The following is a 20,706-nucleotide window of genomic DNA, read 5'->3' as shown; positions in this document are numbered from 1 at the left end:
GTGGTCCTTAATGGGCCCTACTATTTCCCTAGTTATCCTCTTACTCTTAATGTACTTGTAAAATAACTTTGGATTTTCCTTTATTGTACCTGCCAATGTTTCTTCATGCCCCCTTTTTGCTCTACCAATTTCCTTTTAAGGACCCCCCCCTACACATTCTGTATTCCTCTAGGGCTTCTGCTGTTTTGAGCCCTCGGTATCTGCCATAAGCCTCCCTTTTTCTCTTTATCTAAGCCTGTATATCCCTTGACATCCAGGGTTCACTGGATTTGTTGGTCCCACTCTTTATCTTTACTGGAATATGTTGGCCCTGTACTCTCCCTATTTCCTTCTTGAATGAGTCCCACTGCTCTGACGCAGATTTACCTAAAAGTAGCTGCTCCCAGTCCACTCTGGCCAAATCATATCTGATCTTATTAAAATCGGCCTTCCCCCAGTTTAGAACTCTGATTTCTGGCCCATCCTTCTCCTTTTCCATAACAACCTGGAATCTAAAGGAGTTATGATCACCATCTGCAAAATGTTCACCCACTGATACCTCTACCGCTTGCCCGGCTTCATTCCCTGAAATTAAAAGCCATCATGAATTTCCCCATGCCTATAACAAAACGAGAAGCTTTGAGATTTCTGGGCATGAGTGGATTTGATCAGAATTTGGCACCAGCAAGTGTGGTTGCTCTATTGACTGAACTATTAATAAAGAACAAGAAGTGTCAATGGATACAGGAGTGTCAGAATGCATTTGGCAGTTTGAAAATTGTGTTGACTGTGACACCATTTTTGGCAGCACCTAATTACGCCAATCAGTTTAAGTTGGTGATTGATGCAAGTGATGTAGGTATTGGTGCTGTATTGTTACAAGGAGATGAAACTGGAATTGAGAAGCTGATAGGATATTTTTCATGGAAGTTGAATGTACAACAGAGGTTCAGGGGGCGGTGCAGTTGTCTGGCTGTCTGCTGCCTCAATGTTTCGTCTTGTCTCTCTCTGTCTCCTTTGGCCCATTGCGCTCACTGAAAGCCTTGGTGGTTGGAGGGTTGCAAGTGTCCTTGGTAGTAGAGACACTGACCATTTCATCTGCTTGCTCCTCGTTGGCTTTGGCTGCCTGTGCATAAGTTTGGGGCAGGTCCTGTAGAGGTGGCCTGTCTCGCCACACAGGTTGCAGCACTTAGCCTGTTTGCAGTCTTTTGTCTGGTGCCCTTCCTGTTTGCAGTTCTTGCAGAGGGCAGCGCTGCAGTTGGCCGCCACATGACCAGACTTGCCGCATGAACGACAAAGTTTGGGCTGCCCATCATAGACAAGGTAGCCACGGCATCCCCCGATAGTGAAGCTGGAAGGAGGGTGGAGGATTACTCCCTTCCCATCCATCTTGAGTGTGACCTTGACCTGGCGTTTGCTGGTCCCAATCCTGAAGGCATCTTTAACCTCGGTGCAATTCCCATCCTTGCTGACGTACCTGGCGAGGAAGGTGAGCACATCGGCGACAGGGACATGGGGGTTGTAGAGATGCACAGTCACCACTCGGTCCCGTTGCAACGGCAGAGCAAAGAGTGGCTCCACCGTGAGGTTCCTCATGTGTGGCTTCGTATCTCTTCTCCTCGAACACCTTCAGGAACTTGACACAGGCAGCAACATTCTTGAAGGTCACATCAAAGTATCCAGCGCTGGAGAAGCCCTGCAGGCAGTAGGTCTCCACGGCTTCAAATCCACACAACTCCAAAAGGATTCTCCTAATGAAGAAAGCATGGTCAATGGGTGTATCTCCTGCACTGTCTTTCACTGCCACCGTAATGGTGTTATTACCCCCTGGTTTGGGGCACAACTGGTTGCAGCCATCGCCTCTTTAAGTTCCCAATGTTCGGCACTGAAACCTCTTCAAAGGAGAACAAACACCACAGAAGAGGTCCCAATACCAAAGGGCAAAAAGGCCAAAGCCTTTGCTGAAACCCCCAGTAAAATATATGATACCCACAAAAACAACACTCTCACTCATGCAGAGGCAACCATGATCATGGTCTCTCAGGTAAGTATCTGACTGTCTGCCTCAGGGTCCTTCTCTCAAACTCTCCTCAAGGTGCTTCTGACCACCCTGTCTCAGGGTCCTCCTCTCACACTCTCATCTAGGTGCTGCTGACTGCCTGTCTCAGGGTCCTCCTCTCACACTCTCATCTAGGCGCTGCTGACTGCCTGTCCCAGGGTCCTCCTCTCACACTCTCATCTAGGTGCTGCTGACTGCCTGTCCCAGGGTCCTCCTCTCACACTCTCATCTAGGTGCTGCTGACTGCCTGTCCCAGGGTCCTCCTCTCACACTCTCATCTAGGCGCTGCTGACTGCCTGTCCCAGGGTCCTCTTCTCACACTCTCATCTAGGTGCTGCTGACTGCCTGTCCCAGGGTCCTCCTCTCACACTCTCATCTAGGTGCTGCTGACTGCCTGTCCCAGGGTCCTCCTCTCACACTCTCATCTAGGCGCTGCTGACTGCCTGTCCCAGGGTCCTCCTCTCACACTCTCATCTAGGTGCTGCTGACTGCCTGTCTCAGGGTCCTCCTCTCACACTCTCATCTAGGTGCTGCTGACTGCCTGTCCCAGGGTCCTCCTCTCACACTCTCATCTAGGCGCTGCTGACTGCTTGGCCCAGATTCCTCCCCTTGCCCTCTCCTTTCTCTTTCCAGTGCTTTCATAGTTTCTTTGATCAATATCTTCAACCCACCTCTTTCTCTCCTTCTCAACTTCCTGAATAACTTGCAGTCAGGAATATTAAGTTCCCATATTTCCTTTTTTGAGCCAGGTCTCTGTTATTGCCATTAGATCACAATCCCGGATGGTGCTGTGTATCTCCAGCTCACCAACCCTATTTGCAATACTGAGTACATTTACACACATACCCTCCAAACCTATGGACTTCCTCACCCTGTTCCCCCCAACCCCACCAACCATGTCTAATCTCTCCTATTTCAAATCTGTTCTTTACCCTCATGCTGTCTGACTCTCTCTGTCCTCTGTGCATCTTGATTCTCCTCCCCAGTGCTTCATCCTGCTGCCACTCCCCTCCTGCCTAACTAGTTTAAACCCTCCAGTGGAAAGCTGAGACCTGCAGAGCAGAAGAGAAGGAAGGTGCCGGCCCCAATTTTAGTCTTACACCTGGCGTATCTTTAGAACAGATTCAGTTGACCTTTGGTTCTTTAAATGTAGTCGCTGAGCAATATGGAATGTACCTGGGAATCCTGAGACACGCGGGACAGCGGGGGAGGGGGAGGCAGATTGCAAGGAGATGCCCAGGTTATGCTATGGGACCAGCAACTCTGAGGCAAACTCCGAGCGAACCTCTGGTTGCACGGGGATGTTCTGGGTGACATTACAGGACCTGTGACTCTGACACACACAGGGCGCCAGGAGGTGAAAGAGTGGGCACTCTAGGTTATATTATTGGACCACCGACACTAAGGCACAAACACCGATTGAACAGCCAATCATTCATCTTTCATGTATGACACTTATTTAATACCAAACTAAACATTCTTAGGCATGGCAGGAGCATTCATGAATCATTACCTTTCACCTGCTTGAGCTGACACAGAGGCACATGTGAAGTACACACCAACAAACAGGAGTGAATCATCACTTTTAACCCACTGTGTCGTGTACCTGAACAGGAACTGACACTGAGACACACACAGCTCGTACAGTACCAGACAGGATTGAATCATTCCTATATATGCACTAGTATGGAGGGTGGAGACATGTGGTGGGGGGGTGGTGGTCTGGAGATTTATTGGGACCAAGGGAAGGATTGGGAGTGGGGGGGAACAGATTGGGATGCGGGTGGAGATTGGGCTCAGGTGGGGTGGAGGGTGGGGGGGAGATTGGGATTGGTGGGGAAATTGTCACTGAGGAGAGTGGGGATGAGGTTGGGGGTTGAGTCTGGGAAATGGTGAATTCTTGTATGGTGTCCAGCTTCTTCAATGTTTTGCAGCTGTACTCATCCAGGCAAATGGAGAGTATTCCATCACACTCCTGGCTTCTGTCTTGTGGATGGTGGGCAGGTTTTGGGCAGGTGAGTTACTCACCACAGATTCTGAGCCTCTAACCTCCCCTTGTAGCCACAGTATTTATATGGCTAGTCCAGCTCAGTTTCTGCTCAATGGTAAGACCCAAGATTTTGATAGTGGGAGATTCAGTGATGGTAATGCCATTGAATGTCAAGGGAAGATACTTAGATTCTGCCTTGCTGGAGATGGCCATTGCCTGTCACTTGCATAGCGTGAACGTTACTTGCCACTTGTCAACCCGAGTCTGGATATTGTTCAGGCCTTGCTGCATTTGGACATGGACTGCTTCAGTGTCTGAGGAGCTGTGAATGGTGCTGAACATTGTGCAATCATCAGTGAACTTCCCCACTTCTGACCTTATGATGGAAGGAAGGTCATTGATGAAGCAGCTGAAGACGGTTGGGCCTAGGGCACTACCCTGAGGAACTCCTGCAGTGCTGTTCTGGAGCTGAGAGGACTGACCTTCAACACCCACAACCATACCCAACACCCACAACCACCTTCCTTTGTGCTAGGTATGGCTTCAACCAGTGGAGAGTTTTCCCCCTGATTCCCATTCATTCCAGTTTTGCTAGGGCTCTTTGATGCCACACTCTGTCAAATGCTGCATTGATGTCAAGGGCAGTCACTCTCACCTCACCTCTTGATTCAGCTCTTTGGTCTATGTTTGAACCAAGGCGGTAATGAGGTCAGGAGATGAGTGACCCTGGCGGAACCCAAAATGAGCATCAGTGAGCAGGTTAATGCGAAGCAAGTGCTGCTTAATAGCACTGTTGATGGCCCCTTCCATCACTTTATTGTTGATGGAGAGTAGACTGATGGGGAGGTAATTGGCTGGGTTGGATTTGTCCTGCTTTTTGTGTATGGGACATACTTGGGCAATTTTCCACATAGCCGGGTAGATGCCAGTGTTGTCATTGTACTGGAACAGCTTGGCTAGGGGCACAGCAAGTTCTGCAGCACAAGTCTTCAGTGCGATTGCTTGAATATTGTCAGGGCCCATAGCCTTTGCAGTATCCAGTGCCTTCAGCCATTTCTTGATATCACATGCAGCGAATTGAATTGGCTGAAGACTGGCATCTGTGACGCTGGTGACTTCCAGAGGAGGCCGAGATGGATCATCCACTCGGCACTTCTGGCTGAAGATTGTAGCAAATGCTTCAGCCTTACCTTTTGCACTGGTGTGCTGAGCTCCTCCATTATTGAGGATGGGGATATTTGTGGAGCCTCCTCCTCCAGTGAGTTGTTTAATTGTCCACCACCATTCACCACTGGATGTGGCAGGACTGCAGAGCCTAGATCTGATCTGTTGGTTGTGGGATCGCTTAGCTCTGTCTATCACTTGCTGCTTATGCTGTTTGGCACGCAAGTAGTCCTGTGTTATAGCTTCTCCAGGTTGACGCCTCATATTTAGGTATGCCTGGTGCTGCTCCTGGCATGCCCTCCTGCACTCTTCATTGAACCAGGGTTGATTCCCTGGCTTGATGGTAATGGTAGAGTGGGGGATATGTTGGGCCATGAGGTTACAGATTGTGTTTGAGTACAATTCTGCTGCTGCTGATGGCCCTCAGCACCTCATGGATGCCCAGGTTTAAATTTGTTCAAAATCCATCCCTTTTAGCACGGTAATCGTGCCACACAACATAATGGAAGGTATCCTCGACATGAAGATGGGACTTCGTCTCCACAATGACTGTGCGGTGGTCACTCCTGCTGATACTGCCGTAGACAGATGCATCTGCGGCAGGCAGGTTGGTGAGGATGAGGTCATGTAGATATTTCCCTCCAGTTAGTTCCATTACCTCTTAAAGAACATGTTCTCTCTATGGCATTGCATTGTCCATGTCTATAATCAGGGGAAGATATAAGGATCATAAGACCATAAAACGCAGGAGCAGAAGTAGGCCATTCGGCCCATCGAGCCTGCTCTGCCATTCAGTGAGATCATGGCTGATCTGATAATCCTCAACTCCACTTTCCTGTCTTTTCCCCATAACCTTTGATTCCCTTACTGATTAAAAATCTGTCTATCTCCGCCTTGAATATATTTAACAACTCAGCCTCTACAGCCCTCTGCGGTAAAGAATTCCACTGATTTACCACCCTCTGAGAGAAGAAATTCCTCCTCATCTCTGTTTCAAATAGGTGACCCCTTACTCTGAGATCATGCCCTCTGGCCCTGGACTCTCCCACAAGGGGGAACAACCTCTCAGCATCTACCCTGTCAAGCCGTCTAAGAATCTTATATGTTTCAATAAGGTCACCCCTCATTCTTCTAAACTCCATTGAGTACAGGGCCAACCTACTCAACCTCTTCGTATAAGAAAATTCCTCCATACCCGGGATCAACCTAGTGAACCTTCTCTGGACTGCCTCCAATGCCAGTATATCTTTCCTTAGATATGGGGACCAAAACTGTTCACAGTATTCTAGGTGTGGTCTAACTAGTGCCTTGTAAAGTTTTAGCAAGACTTCCCTAATTTTATACTCCATTCCCTTTGAAATAAAGGCCAACATTCCAATTGCCTTCCCTATGATCTGTTGAACTTGTATGTTAGCATTTTGGGATTCATGCACGAGGACCCCCAAATCCCTCTGTGCTGCAGCTTTCTACAGTCTTTCCCCATTTAAATAATATTCAGCTCCACTATTATTCCTGCCAAAGTGCATAACCTCACATCTCCTCACATTATTCCATCTACCAAGTTTTTGTCCACTCACTTAACCTGTCTACATCCCTCTGTAGACTCTTTGCGTCATCCTCACCACTTGCCTTCCCACCTATTTTTGTATCACCCACAAACTTGGCGATAGTACATTCACTTCCCTCCTCCAAGTCATTAATAAATATTGTAAATAATTGAGGCCCCAGCAGCAATCCCTGTGGCACTCCATTAGTTACAGGTTGCCATCCTGAAAATGCCCCCCTTATCCCAAATTTCTGTCTTCTATTAGTAAGCCAATCCTCTATCCATGCTAATATACTACCCCAACACCATGGACTCTTATTAAGTAGCCTTATGTGCGGTAACTTATTGAACCCCTTTTGGAAATCCAAATATATTACATCTACTGGTTCCCCTTTATCTATCTTGCTTCTTACCTCATCAAAGAATTCTAATAAATTTGTTAGGCATGATTTCCCATTCATGAAGCCATGCTGATTCTGCTTGATTAGATTATGTATTTCCAAATGCTCTGCTATTGCATCCTTTATACTAGACTCCTACATTTTCCCAATGGCAGATGTTAAGCTAACTGGCCTATTGTTAGCTGTTGTTTGTCTGCCTCCCTTTTTGAATAAGGGTGTTCCATGTCCCAATCCTCTGGGACTTTTCCAGAATTTAAGGACTCTTGGACGATTACTACCAGTGCATCCATTATCTCTGCAGCTATTTCCTTTAATAGCCTAGGATGCAACCCATCAGATCCAGGTGACTTATCGGCCTTTAGCCCCATTAATTTCTCTAGTACTTTTTCTCTAGTGATAGTTATTGTATTTATTTCGACCCCCCACCTCCCCCTCTATTTAGTTTAAAGCCCTCTCTACAGCCCGAGTTATTCGATTCGCCAGGACACTGGCCCCAGCATGGTTCAAGTGAAGCCGATCCCACTGGAACAGCTACTTTCTACCCCAGTTCTGGTGCCAGTGCCCCATGAACTGAAACCCATTCCTCCCACACCAATCTCTGAGCCACGCATTTAACTCCTTGACTTTATTTACCCTATGCCAATTTGCCCGTGGCTCACGTAGCAATCCGAGATTATTACCTTGGGAGGTTCTGCTTTTAACTTAGCTCCTAATTGTTCAAATTCTTTCAGTAGAACCTCCTTTCTAGTCCTATCAATGTCGTTGGGACTGAAGTTAGGGTGGAGGGGGTGCTGGTGGTGAAAGTGGGGGGTGGGGATGAAGGGGTGGAGAGGGAAGGGGGAATGAAGGAAGGAGGAAGCTCTGGCCTGTGAAAATATCCATTTAGTCATTGAACTTTGTAATTGACAAGCAAGCAAATTAAATTGAACCTTCACCAATTTGCCTGATAAGAGTGCTCTTTAAAAGGGCAGCTTAAGTGAGTTTCACACTACACTGGGAGAAATGAAAGTGAAATTAAGATCAACAACGGAGATGGCTGCCAGTAAACACATCTTAACCCTGGCCGAGGATTTAACCTGCTCCATCTGCCTGTCTCTGTTTGTGGAGCCGGTGCGGTTGGACTGTGAGCACAACTTCTGTAAATCCTGTATCCAGAAGTGTTGGGGAAAGCAGCGTCAGGCTGTGTCCTGCCCGGAATGTCGAGTAGTTTTCCCCCAGGGAAGTTTCACTAGCAACAGGGTGTTGGCTAATCTCTGTGAGAAAACTCGACAGCTGGATCTGAAGCCGGACCGAGAGGCGGTGGGGTCTCACTGTGAGTAACACGACAAGAAGCTGAAGCTCTTCTGCGAGGACGATCTGTCCCTGATCTGTGTCATTTGTAGAGATTCACCCGCACATTCGGAGCACAGCTTCCTGCCTGTTGGGGATGCGGTGAAAAAGTACAAGGTAAGGGACATGGTCAAGAGGGTGGGGGAGCAGGGGAGATTTACTGACTCTCGCCCTGATGGTGGTATGGAGCCAGGGATAGAACGGGTGCAGATCCGAAACTCGTGTCCCCTGTCCAGAAGGGGATCGCTGGGCTCCTGTCTGGAAATCTGATCCCTGGGTCCCTGTGTCGATCGAGATGACTTGGTCCCTGTCTGGAGCCGAATCCCGGAGTCTCTGTCGGCAATCCAAAAGTGCAAGGTTAGCGAGCAAGAAGCCCGGGATGGAGGGAGTGGGTAACTGGGAACTTGTTCCATCACAATATTTACATTAAACCACCACAGGAGGCCATTCGGCCTGCCGTGTCTCTGCTGGCCCTCTGTCAGGGCAACACAGCCAGTCCCACTCCCCGCCCTTTCCCATAAACCTGCAATATTTTTTCCCTTTAGATTATGATCGATTTTCCTTTTGAAAGCCTCGATTGAATCTCCCTCCACTGCACTGACAGGCAGTGCATTCCTGATCTTAATCACTCACCGAGTTAAAAAGGTTTTTCCTCATGTCGCCTCTGTTTCTTTTGCCAGTCATTTTAATTTGGTTTCCCCTTGTCCTTCGCCCCCTCTCCAACGGGAACAGTCTCTCCCTATCCACTCTGTCCAGGCCCCTCGTGATTTTGAACACCTCGATCAAATCTCCTCTCACCCTTCTCTTCTCCCAGAAGAACGGTCCCAACTTCTCCAATGCCTTCACATCCTCCCTAAAGTGTGGTGCCAGAAGTGGACACAATACCCCAGGTGAGACCAAATGAGTTTTTTTTTTACAAGGGTTCATGGTAACTCTCTTGTTTTTGCACACAATACCCCTATTTATAAAGCTCAGGATCCAGACTGCTTTTTAACCAAGTTCTTATCCTGCCCTGCCACTTTTAATAATCTGTTCAAATATACCCTTGGGTCCCTTTGCTCCTGCACCCCCTTTAGGACTGTATCCTTTATTTTACATAGCTCCTCCTTGCTCTCCCTGCCAAAATGCATCACTTCATACTTCTCTGCATTAAACTCCACCTGCCACATGTCTGCCATTCCAACAGCCGGTCTTTGTCCTCTTGAAGTCTATCACTATCCTCCCCATGGTTCACAATACCTCCAAGTTTTGTGTCATCTGCAAATTTTGAAATGGTTCCCAAGTGTAGTTCACCAGCATATATTAAGAAAAACAGTGATCCTAATACCGGCACCTGGGGAATTGCATTATAAACTTTCCTTCATTCCAAAAACAACCGTTCACCAGAACTTTCTGTTTCCTGTCATTCAGCCAACTTTATATCCATGCTGTCACTCTCCCTCCTATTCCATGGGCTTCAACCTTACTGACAAGCCTTTTATGTGGCACTTTTTAAAATGCCTTTTGGAACTCCATGTACACCACATCAACTAGATTACCCTTATTAATCCTCTATGTTATCGCAACAAAAAACTCAATCAAATTAATTAAATACAATTTTCTGCCTTTCCTTGATTAATCCACATTTCTTCAAGTAACTGTTAATTTTGGCCTGAATCAATTTTCTAAAAGCTTTCCCACCACCAAGGTTAAACTGCCTGGCCTAGAATTTCTGGGTTTATCCTTCCTACACATGTTTTTGAACATAAACATGGCATTGCAATTCTCCAGTCCTCTGGCATCACCCCTGTATCTAAGGTTAATTGGAAGGTTAGAGCCAGTGCCTCCATAATTTTAAATCTTACTTCCCTCAGTATCTTTGGTTATGTCTGGTCTGGTCCCAGTGACTTAACAACTTAAACTACAGCCAGCCTTTCTCATGCTGATGTTTATTAATTTTTAGCCCGTTTAATGTCTCAACTACCATGTCATTCGCCAGAACTTTGGCAACATCTTCTTCCTTGGTAAAGACAGATGCAATGTATTCATTTAGGACCTCAACCGTTCCCCTGTCTTCATGAGGAAATTCCCTTTTTGATCCTGAAACAGAGCTCCTCCCCTTTTTCACCAACCTTTTACTATTTATATGCCTTTAGAATATTCTAGGATTCCCTTCATATTAGCTGCCAGTCGCTTTTCATACTCTCTGTTTGCTGCTCTTATTTTTTTCCTTGCTTCTCCTCTGAATCTTCTATATTCATCCTGGTTCTAACACGTATTATCCACCTGGCATCTTTCATATCTGTTCTTTTTCTGCTTCATCTTACTCCCTATTTCTTTCACCACCCAGGGAGTTCTGAATTTGTTTATCTTGAATTTCCACCTCGCAGGAATGTACCTCGACTGTGCCGGAAAGTTCTCCTCTTTAATTGCTCAGTTGCAGTTTTGCCTGCCAATCTTTGATTCCAATTTATCTGGGCCAGCTCCATTTTCACCCCAGTGAAATTGACCTTCCTCCAACTAATCATTTTCCCTCTAAATTGTTCCTTGTCCTTTTCCATAGCTATGACAGCTGTCCCTAAATATTCCGCTACTGACAGCTGACCCACTCGTCCCGCCTCATTCCCCAGAACCAGATTCAGCAATGCCTCCTACCTCATTGGACTGGAAACATACTGGTGTAGAAATTCTCCTGAACACATTTCAGAAAATCTTCCTTCTCTGTGCCCCTTAGACCTTTACTAACTCAGTTTCTATGCAGATAATTAAAGTTCCCCATAATAATGACTCTATAATTCTTGCACCTCTTTGGAATTTCTCCGAATGTTCTTCTGTATCTAGTTGGCGACCAATAGAATAAATCCAGCAATGTAATGTTGCCTCTATTGTTTCTTAGCTCTAACTAAATAGATCCTATCCTTGACCTCTCTAGGGCATCCTCTCCCTCATGCACTGTAATGTTAGCCTCAATCATTACTTCCACCCCCTCTTTTCTTTCCTATCTTTCCTGAACACCTTGTCTCCAGGAATATTAATACCTGGAGTTGTCATTTTATTTGAACCTAGTTTACGTTATTGCCACAACATCATATTCCCATTTGGCTATATGCACCTGTGACTCACCAGCCTTAGCTGTCACACACCAGGGGTTCACATACATGCACAGTAAAACTAACTTAGGTCTTGCATTTCCACTTACTCTGACTCCACAGAATACCTTACTAATTTTTACTCTAGTGCTATCTGTTTCTCTTCCAATGCTTTCTGCATCCTGCTTTTCCTCTCTAAAGTTACCTCCTGGTTCACATACCACTGCCAAGTTAGTTTAAATTCACCCCAATTGCACTAGAAAACTGCCCCCCAAGAACGTTGGTCCCAGCTCTGTTCAGGTGCAATCCATCTGGGCTGTACAGGTCCACAGCTTGGACTGGCAAGTGGCAAGGAGCATTCATGCCACACAAGTGCCAGGCAATGATCATCTCCAGCAAGAGAGAATCTAACCATTGCTCCTTGACATTCAATGACATTACCATCACTGAATCCCCCACTATCAACATCCTGGGGGGTTACCATTCACCAGAAACTGAACTGGACTAGCCATATAAATACTGTGGCTACAAGGGCCACAGAGGATAGGAATCGTGCGACGAGTAACTCACCTCCTAACTCCCCAAAGCCTGTCCACCATCTACAAGGCACAAGTCAGGAGTGTGATGGAATATTCCCCACTTGCCTGGATGAGTGCAGCTCCCACAACACTCAAGAAGCTTGACACCGTCTAGGACAAAGCAGCCCGCTTGATTGACACCACTTCCACAAACATTCACTCCCTCCACCAGTGACGTACAGTAGCAGCAGTGTGTACCATCCACAAGATGCACTGCAGAAACTACCAAGGCTCCTTAGACAGCATTTTCCAAACCCATGACCACTATCATCTAGAAGGACAAGGGCAGCAGATAGATGGGAATGCCACCAGTTGGAAGTTCCTCTCCACTCACCATCCTGACCTGGAAGTGTATCGCCGTTCCTTCACTGTTGCTGGGTCAAAATCCTGGAACTCCCTTCCTAACAGCACTGTGGGTGTACCTACACCACAAGGACTGCAGCGGTTCAAGAAGGCAGCTCACCACCACCTTCTCAAGGGCAACTAGGGATGGGTAATAAATGCTGGCCCAGCCAGCAAAGCCCACATCCCATGAATGAATAATTCAAAAAAGAAACTTCCCCCAGAACTGGTCCAAGTCTTCCAGGAATCTAAACCCCCCCATCTTGCACCATCTCTCCAGCAACACATACATCTACCAAGGCCTCCTATTTCTATACTCACCAGTGTGTGGTACTGGCCGTAATTGGGACATTACTAACTTTGAGGTGCTGCCTGCCAGTCTATCCCTAGCCACCTAAAATCTACAGGACCACGTCCCTCTTTCTACTTATGCTGTTGGTACCAATGCGGACCATGACTGTTGGCTGTTCTCCTTCCTGCCCTTGGAGTGCTCTGCAGCTGCTCAATGAAATCCTTCACCCAGGCATCAGGAAGGCAACGCATCATCCTGGATTCATGCCTGTGGCTGCAGACACACCTGTCTGCTCCCCTAACTACCGAGTGACACCATCCAATCTTCCAAGCTTCCAATCTTCCTCCTACTCACCCTCCCCCACCCCACCATTACAGCTGAGCCACTGTGTTGCTGTGGAATAAGCTATGGCTGCACACCCCAGACGAACCATGACTCTCACCAGTTTTCAGAATGGAATACTGGTTGGAAGAGCGGGATACACCCAGTGGCCACCCACAGAGCCTGCCTGATGCTCCATGGCTGTCTGACAGTCACCTATCCTTGCTCTGCCTGCACACCCTTAAGCTGCAAGTGGGGGTGGGGTTGGTGACCACAACCAGAAACATGCTAACTCTCAGTCTTAACAAGGCAACACAGTGACACCAATTGCTAATCAGTCTCTGACACCTGGAGCTCGAGCTGCTCTGACTGATAAGGTTTCCTGCACATGTGGTTATCCAGCACTAGAGCAGCGTTCTGGAGTTCCCACATGGAACAGGATGTGCACTCCACGGTTCTGAGATGCCCTGCCATGCCTCTATTTATTAGACTATTAGCTGACATAGCAAAAATAAACCGAAGGCTTAAGTAAACATTCACCAATCAATTGCTTTCCTTGTGCTGATATCATTTTATTTTATAGGGAGCTAATTTAAGAGTTTTTCCTCAATTCTTAACACAGATTTTAATTTGCTGATAAATCCAGAACCCTTTGGTATTACTGTCCCTGTTATTTACTTTTAAATTTCTCCCCTAAATAATCGAACAGATATTATTTAAACACTAAATTATCAAAATTGCTTTAGATTTTTATACTAATTAATTAATCTACTTTTAGTTTGTAGTTAATGATTTTTTTAAATTAAAGGTATACGAGTACATTCATGCCATCTCCCACCTTTCTCCTGTGATGATTATTTTCTTGCCCAGTTTAGACCCACAGTCCTATCACAGTGAGGCTCCTCTTTCAGGCTTCTCTTTATGTGCTGCTTCTTTCATAGTTGATAAAAATTAGTCTCTCTAGTGTCTCACAAGCTTGTAATCTAACAGCAGACATTACAACGGATCATGGTGAGATCTGATTCCATTTTTAGAATGAGCTGAAATCATCCTTGGGTTCCGTTGAGGAAGACGTGAAACATGGAAGTGACTTAAAACAGCAACAGGAGAGGAAGATTGCAGAACTGGATGTGAGTATTACTTCAGTTCCCTTTAAACACTGCAACCCCTTAACAACCCGCTGTTTAAATGATCTCTCTCACCATTTTAGGAATTCACTAGATCCCTGGAGGAAGACATCGCCACACAATTTGCCAAAATCCATCGATATCTTGAAGACAAAGAAAAACATTTGATCGGAGAGCTGAGGAGACAAAAGGAGGAAGATCTGCGACAAATGGAGGAGAGGCTGAAAATAATTGAAGGGGCTCTGATGATTTTTGACACTGCATCAAACCTCTGTGTAGACAATGAGCAGCAGGACAGTCTCTCTTTTCTCAAGGTGACCCTTTATAACCCCGTCCCCAAGCTGTTGGTGTAATTGTAAACTGCATTTTATAATAAGACTCAAAACCCATCACAACAATGCTCAATGTGTGGTATGACTGAGGACAAAATGGTATCAGGATTGAGCTCGGAGTGTCAGGGAGACTTACCCACACTGTCAGTGCCTCACACTGGCTGCGATGTAACTGGAACCAGGGTGCAGGCAAATTACTGAACCTCTTGCAGATCCTCTTCATGTCTTCAATGTTAGTAAAGTGCCAAGAGGACAGTGCACTCTTTGCTGAAACTGTACGCTGAGACTGATACTGAGAACTCAGCCAATATCTTTAAATATAGATGTACAGTGCTTATGGCTTCCCCTGTTTGACTGCAGTGTGCAGTTGACAGTATAACTCCGAGCTGTGTGTAAGATGTGATCAGGGTTAGAAACCATTGCTTCCAAAATCCCTCAATGATTCCCAGCAGCTGATGAGGAGAGCCTGACTGAGGGAGATGTATTAATCTTGCCCTTGTCCTATCACTCCAACTTGTTTTACAGCTGCAACAGTGATGACCAGGTTACAATATCGATTGAGTCACCATTCGATATCGCCAATGGTTCCTTTCAGGTTTCTTGCCTACTCCCCTGCCCTTAACTGAATGACAAATTGGTCCTGAAATACTGGTTATTAATCCTGAGAGCAGTCAGTGTTCTGACTCAAACTAAGATGAAAGCAAAATACTGTGGATACTGGAAACCTGAAACAAAAACAGAAAATGCTGTAAAAACTCAGCAGGTCTGGCAGCATCTGTGGAGAGAGAAACAGAGTTAATGTTTTGAGTCCATATGACTTCTTCAGAGCTAAAAAGAAGTCAAAATGTGCTGAAATTTATACCGTTTAAGGGAAGGGTGGAGCAGCTATCGTTGGTCTTCTATCCAGCTTCACCTGCTCCACCCCCATCCCCTTAAACACTATAAATTTCAGCACATTTTTACTTCTCTTTAGCTCTGAAGAAGAGTCGTACGGACTCAAAATGTTAACTCTGTTTCTCTCTCCACAGATGCTGTCAGGTCTGCTGAGATTTTCCAGCATTTCCTGTTTTTGTTTCTGTTTCAAACTCATGGGTGCTAGCCCTGAGAGCAGTGACATGTTGGAAAGGACCGCTGAATCTTCAAAATCTTCAGAGGAAACCCTGTCAAGTATATTCAGGGTGGGGTGGTGGTGGTAACTGAAGTGGTGTCACTGGAACCCATCAATGAAAACTCCACCCATATCCCTTCAGGTTTTAATAAAATCACTGATTACACACCATTAAAATGTACAATGTAAACAGCACCGTATATTTACTAAAATGTTTCTGATTCTCTGTCCTGCAGGAACTGAAAGAAGTTACTGAAAAGGTCTACGGCTTTGCTTCAAGGTAAGCTGAACAAAGTTTGCTGGACTTGTGTATGAACAATAAGCTACCATGTGATATATATTACAGGGCTCATCCTCACAGCTCGCTGTGTCCACGTATGTATGGGCTGCCCAAGACACACAAAAGTGATGTCCCCTATGCACCATCTTATCTATGACTGGCTCCGCACAACGTGAATTGGCCAAGTGGTTGGGTGAATTGTTAAACCAGTTTTGACCAAGTCTTCCACATACAGGACTCCTTCACATTGTGAAGACCATGTGGGATTTGCATATCCATAGAAATGCTGTGTCCATGTGTTCATTTGACATTGCCAGCCTATTCACCAGTGTTCCACTTAAGGAAGCCAAAGATATTTTCACAGCAGCACTATATCATTGCGATCTAGAACCACCATCATTGTATGAATCAGTATTCATTGAGCTCATGAACTGGCAACTTGTCCAGTTGAGTTCAGTTTTAACGACACCGTGTCTGCCCAGATCGATGGTGTTGCCATGGGACCGCCTCTAGGCCCAGCTCTCACAAACATTTTTGTTGGGTACCATGAGAAAATTGTCGTCAATGGAATAACACCTAACCTCCTACCCCTTGCATATTTCTGATGTGTGGATGCTACATTTGCTATATTTAAATCTGCAGTTGCATGTAACAATTTCCTTACCTGTCTTAATGGGCTCCATCCTGCTCTCAAATTCACCTTTGAAATGGGGCAGTCAAATGAACTCCCCTTCCTTGACATACTAGTTGAGAAATCTGCCAGCGGGGTCCTAACCACAGTCTACCGCAAGCCTACCTTCACTGGTCAATACACACACTGGAACTCTTGTGGTCCCACACGCTATAAGATCGGCCTTTTCCGCAACTTCATAAATAGGGCTCGAGCCATTTGTTCAGCATGCACGCTTGATGCTGAAATAGGGCACATTAAAGCATCTTGCAGGATAATGGTTACCCTGATCAGATCATTTCACACTGTATATCACACAAACTCATGGACGGGCCTAAGGCTGTCACTTTCAGCATTGAAAAGTGCCCAGTCTACCTCAGGTTACCCTGGAAGGGAAAGGTATCACGGAAATTTGAGCAACAGGTGAAGCTAGCTGTTTCACGCTGCTACTATGCAGTAGCAACACGAGTGGTGTTCACCACTAACAGGATTCTGCTGTCAAGCCAGTAAAGCGTTCTACCTATCACACATATGAGTACTGTGGTATATGAATTGCAGTGATCGTGTGATGCTAGGTATGTAGGCCATACATCCCAATGATTGGTGGAATGTATCAAACAGCAAGTCCCTTCCTCTGTTCACAATGGGCAAGGTACAGACTGTACCCAAACAGCCAGTGTTTGCAAAACTCAAAGCACAGTGTCCAACATTATATGTGATTCCGCAATTGGACATCATTTGCTAAATGATCCTCAATATGCTGAGAATTACATCAACAACCAATTTAAGATTGTCAGTCAGGCAGCAATGTGGCGCATTTGCGTGTACTGGAAGCTACATATGTTAATACAGAGGGCCCTGTTCTTTGCAGACTGAAAGAACATGCACTCAATGCACCTGTTTCAACCAAACAAAATAAGTGACAGCCACTCACTGACTCATTCCTCAAGGTCAAGCTGCTTGGTTTAAATTTCAAACAATACTTGGCAGTTAACTGTTAGTCAGCATCACTGGTGCATTCTCCATAGCAACATGTCTACTAATCAGAGTCCACTTGCCAACCAATCAGCAGTCTCTTCACATACAGTATAAATTGTTGTTTTCCTCCTTATATTGGTATTCTTGCGAAGTGTCCTGATGAGTGCAAGATGAAAAGCTTTCACATGCCCCTTTATTCATCAATAATCAAGTTCTATTAAACAACTAATTCAAAGATGGATAAGTGAATATCCAATCCAAGCTCTCACACGGTTTTACACTGTGATCACAGTTTGCATCCAGCAGTGAGTGACTAAATCAATTCCATTTAATCAGGTACCTGGACAAAGAGGAGGAAGAGGAAGTTGGTGCAGAGGCAGATGAAGATAAGGAGATACTGGAGTTTCAAAGATGGAAATACCCAGGATTTCCAGGCCCACTGTTCTACCCAGTGTGGAAGGAAATGAAACAGGTCATGTTTCCAGGTAAGAAATTGCATAGCTTTTTGTATCCATTTTCTGTAGAGTTTCCCCCACTCCTGAAGGTGCTGCACGCTACTGGACACAAATCACTGGTGTCAGCAGCATGTGGGACCTCACTCAAGGGACTGTTCTTTATGTGACTGGAAATATATCTAACTGTACAGTGTACCCAGTCTGTAATATCTGTTCACTGTACACACTGGAGTCTGGGAATATATCTAACTGTACAGTGTACCCAGTCTGTAATATCTGTTCACTGTACGCACTGGAGTCTGGGAATATATCTAACTGTACACTGTACCCAGTTTGTAATATCTGTTTACTGTACACATTGGAGTCTGGGAACATATCTCACTGTACACTGTACCCAGTCTGTAATATCTGTTCACTGGACACACTGGAGTCTGGGAATATATCTAACTGTATACTGTACCCAGTCTGTAATATCTGTTCACTGTACACACTGGAGTCTGCGAATATGTCTAATTGTACAGTGTACCCAGATTGTAACATCTGTTCACTGTACACACTGGAGTCTGCGAATATGTCTAATTGTACAGTGTACCCAGATTGTAACATCTGTTCACTGTACACACTGGAGTCTGCAAATATGTCTAATTGTTCAGTGTACCCAGATTGTAACATCTGTTCACTGTACACACTGGAGTCTGCGAATATGTCTAATTGTACACTGTACCCAGATTGTAATATCTGTTCACTGTATGCACTGGAGTCTGCAAATATATCTAATTGTAAACTGTACTCAGTCTGTAATGTCTGATCACTGTACACACTGGAGTCTGGGAATATATCTAATTGTACACTGTGCTCAGTCTGTAATATCTGTTCACTGTACACACTGGAGTCCAGGAATATATCTAACTGTACACTGTACCCTGTGTGTATTATCTGTTCACTGTACACACTGGAGTCTGGGAATATATCTAACTGTACATTGTACCCACTCTGCAGTATTAACTGATACAGAAATTTGGACTGGGTGCCAAGTCCTGTTATAAAGACACCAGATATTAACACTTATTCATCCAGCTTTCTGTGTGAAAACTATTTAACATGATATATTTTTAATTTCCCCAGTTTCAGCCTCATTGACCCTGGACCCAAACACAGCTCATCCTGACCTCATCCTGTCTGAAGACCTGACCAGTGTGAAAAGCAGCAAGAGAAGAAACCCGATGTGTCCTGATAATCCGGAGAGATTTGATGTTTGTCTTTGTGTCCTGGGGTCACAGGGATTCACATCAGGGAAACATTACTGGGAGGTGGAGGTCGGAGACAAGACTGACTGGGATGTGGGTGTGGCCAGAGAGTCAGCCAATAGGAAGGGTAGGCTAAAACTGGCTCCTGAACATGGTTACTGGGCTTTGTGTTTGAGAAAAGGGAATGAATATAAAGCTATCAAATGCCCATCAGTCACCCTGACCCCGAGTGTAAACCCCAGGACCATCGGAGTTTACCTGGACTATGAGGGAGGACAGGTGACCTTTTACAATGCTGATGATATGTCCATTCTCCACACTCTCACTGACACATTCACTGAGAAACTCTTTCCTTATTTCTATCCTGGATTGTACAACGATGGTAAAAATGCTGCTCCTCTTAAACTGCATCATTTTGAACAGTAGATTCCTAAACTTGTATCAGAACATGAAAGGAAATGGGGTCAATATTACCCCCAACCCCTCCCCCATGTGGGGAGGGAGAGAATCAGGAGATGTGGGTGGGGGTGGTGGGGGGAGGTGCCGATAAAACAGCAACGTCACAAAGCATGATCCCTGCTGCTCATTGTGTATACAATTTTGTGGCAGAGTGTCACGTCACAGGCTTGTCCGTGCCTCCCTCTCGCACTGCTATTGGGAACCCAATTGAAATTCAACATTGTGTGGATAGATTTTTCAGGGTCGGGGAAACCTGGGAGCTAAATGGCGACAGGAGCAATTGGAGCAAACAGGAAGTGCTTTTCCAGCACTGCTTGTGAGCCGGGAGGAACAAGAATTGAACCCCTGTTCCCGCACTTCCCCACCGCCGCAGCTCTGGTTCTTATGTTTTATTTTAGTAGGATTTAAGTTGCCTGCTTAACTTGACCATTTTTAGAGGCTTTTTACAGAACATATATTCTGCAGCAAACCAACTACGTCAAGTCACCATTTTGTACTGACATGTGATCGGAAAATAAGCCAAGTAGATGTTGCTGACCTTTTGCAAGCTAACTCAATATATAGTCCTCTCATGCAGTCACCAACAGAAACAGACGATTGCATTAGAAGTACCTCAATAACCCTGTAACTAAAGGGTAAATCATTACTAATCCAATAATTAATAAGAGTCAGATTATATTTATTTCTGTATTTTCTACTAATAGTTCTACCTTAGGAATTTAAATTTGAAACTCGAAGTGCTGTAGCCAAAGCTGTGAGAAAGGATCCTTGTCTGTCCTGCATTGTCCCCTATCATAAACACACCGGCCTTGACTGACCCAGTGCTGGTCTAATGAATGGGACACTTTTGTGGTATTAAGATGATGAATACATCTTGAAATAATCCATTGTATTCTGTTTGAGGCAATGTGCGCCAATGGCTAGAACCAATGAAATTAACTCTTACAACATTATTGATCAATTAGCCCTTAACAACAACTA

General features: G+C 45.4%; 1 pseudogene across 1 annotated transcript; it reads left to right on the top strand.

Annotated features, from left to right (window-relative positions):
- The first annotated feature begins 8,123 nt into the window (after nt 1-8,123).
- LOC144673851 (zinc-binding protein A33-like) lies at nt 8,124-19,795 on the top strand (annotated as a pseudogene). The gene is made up of 6 exons (XR_013574434.1): nt 8,124-8,585; nt 14,104-14,199; nt 14,280-14,510; nt 15,873-15,916; nt 17,901-18,049; nt 19,145-19,795. The product of XR_013574434.1 is annotated as a zinc-binding protein A33-like (transcript).
- Nucleotides 19,796-20,706: the final 911 nt, after the last annotated feature.

The sequence above is a fragment of the Cetorhinus maximus genome, unplaced genomic scaffold (genome assembly GCF_964194155.1).
Source record: "Cetorhinus maximus unplaced genomic scaffold, sCetMax3.hap1.1 HAP1_SCAFFOLD_490, whole genome shotgun sequence".
Classification (NCBI taxonomy): domain Eukaryota; kingdom Metazoa; phylum Chordata; class Chondrichthyes; order Lamniformes; family Cetorhinidae; genus Cetorhinus; species Cetorhinus maximus.
This window is presented reverse-complemented; position numbering and strand designations above follow the sequence as displayed.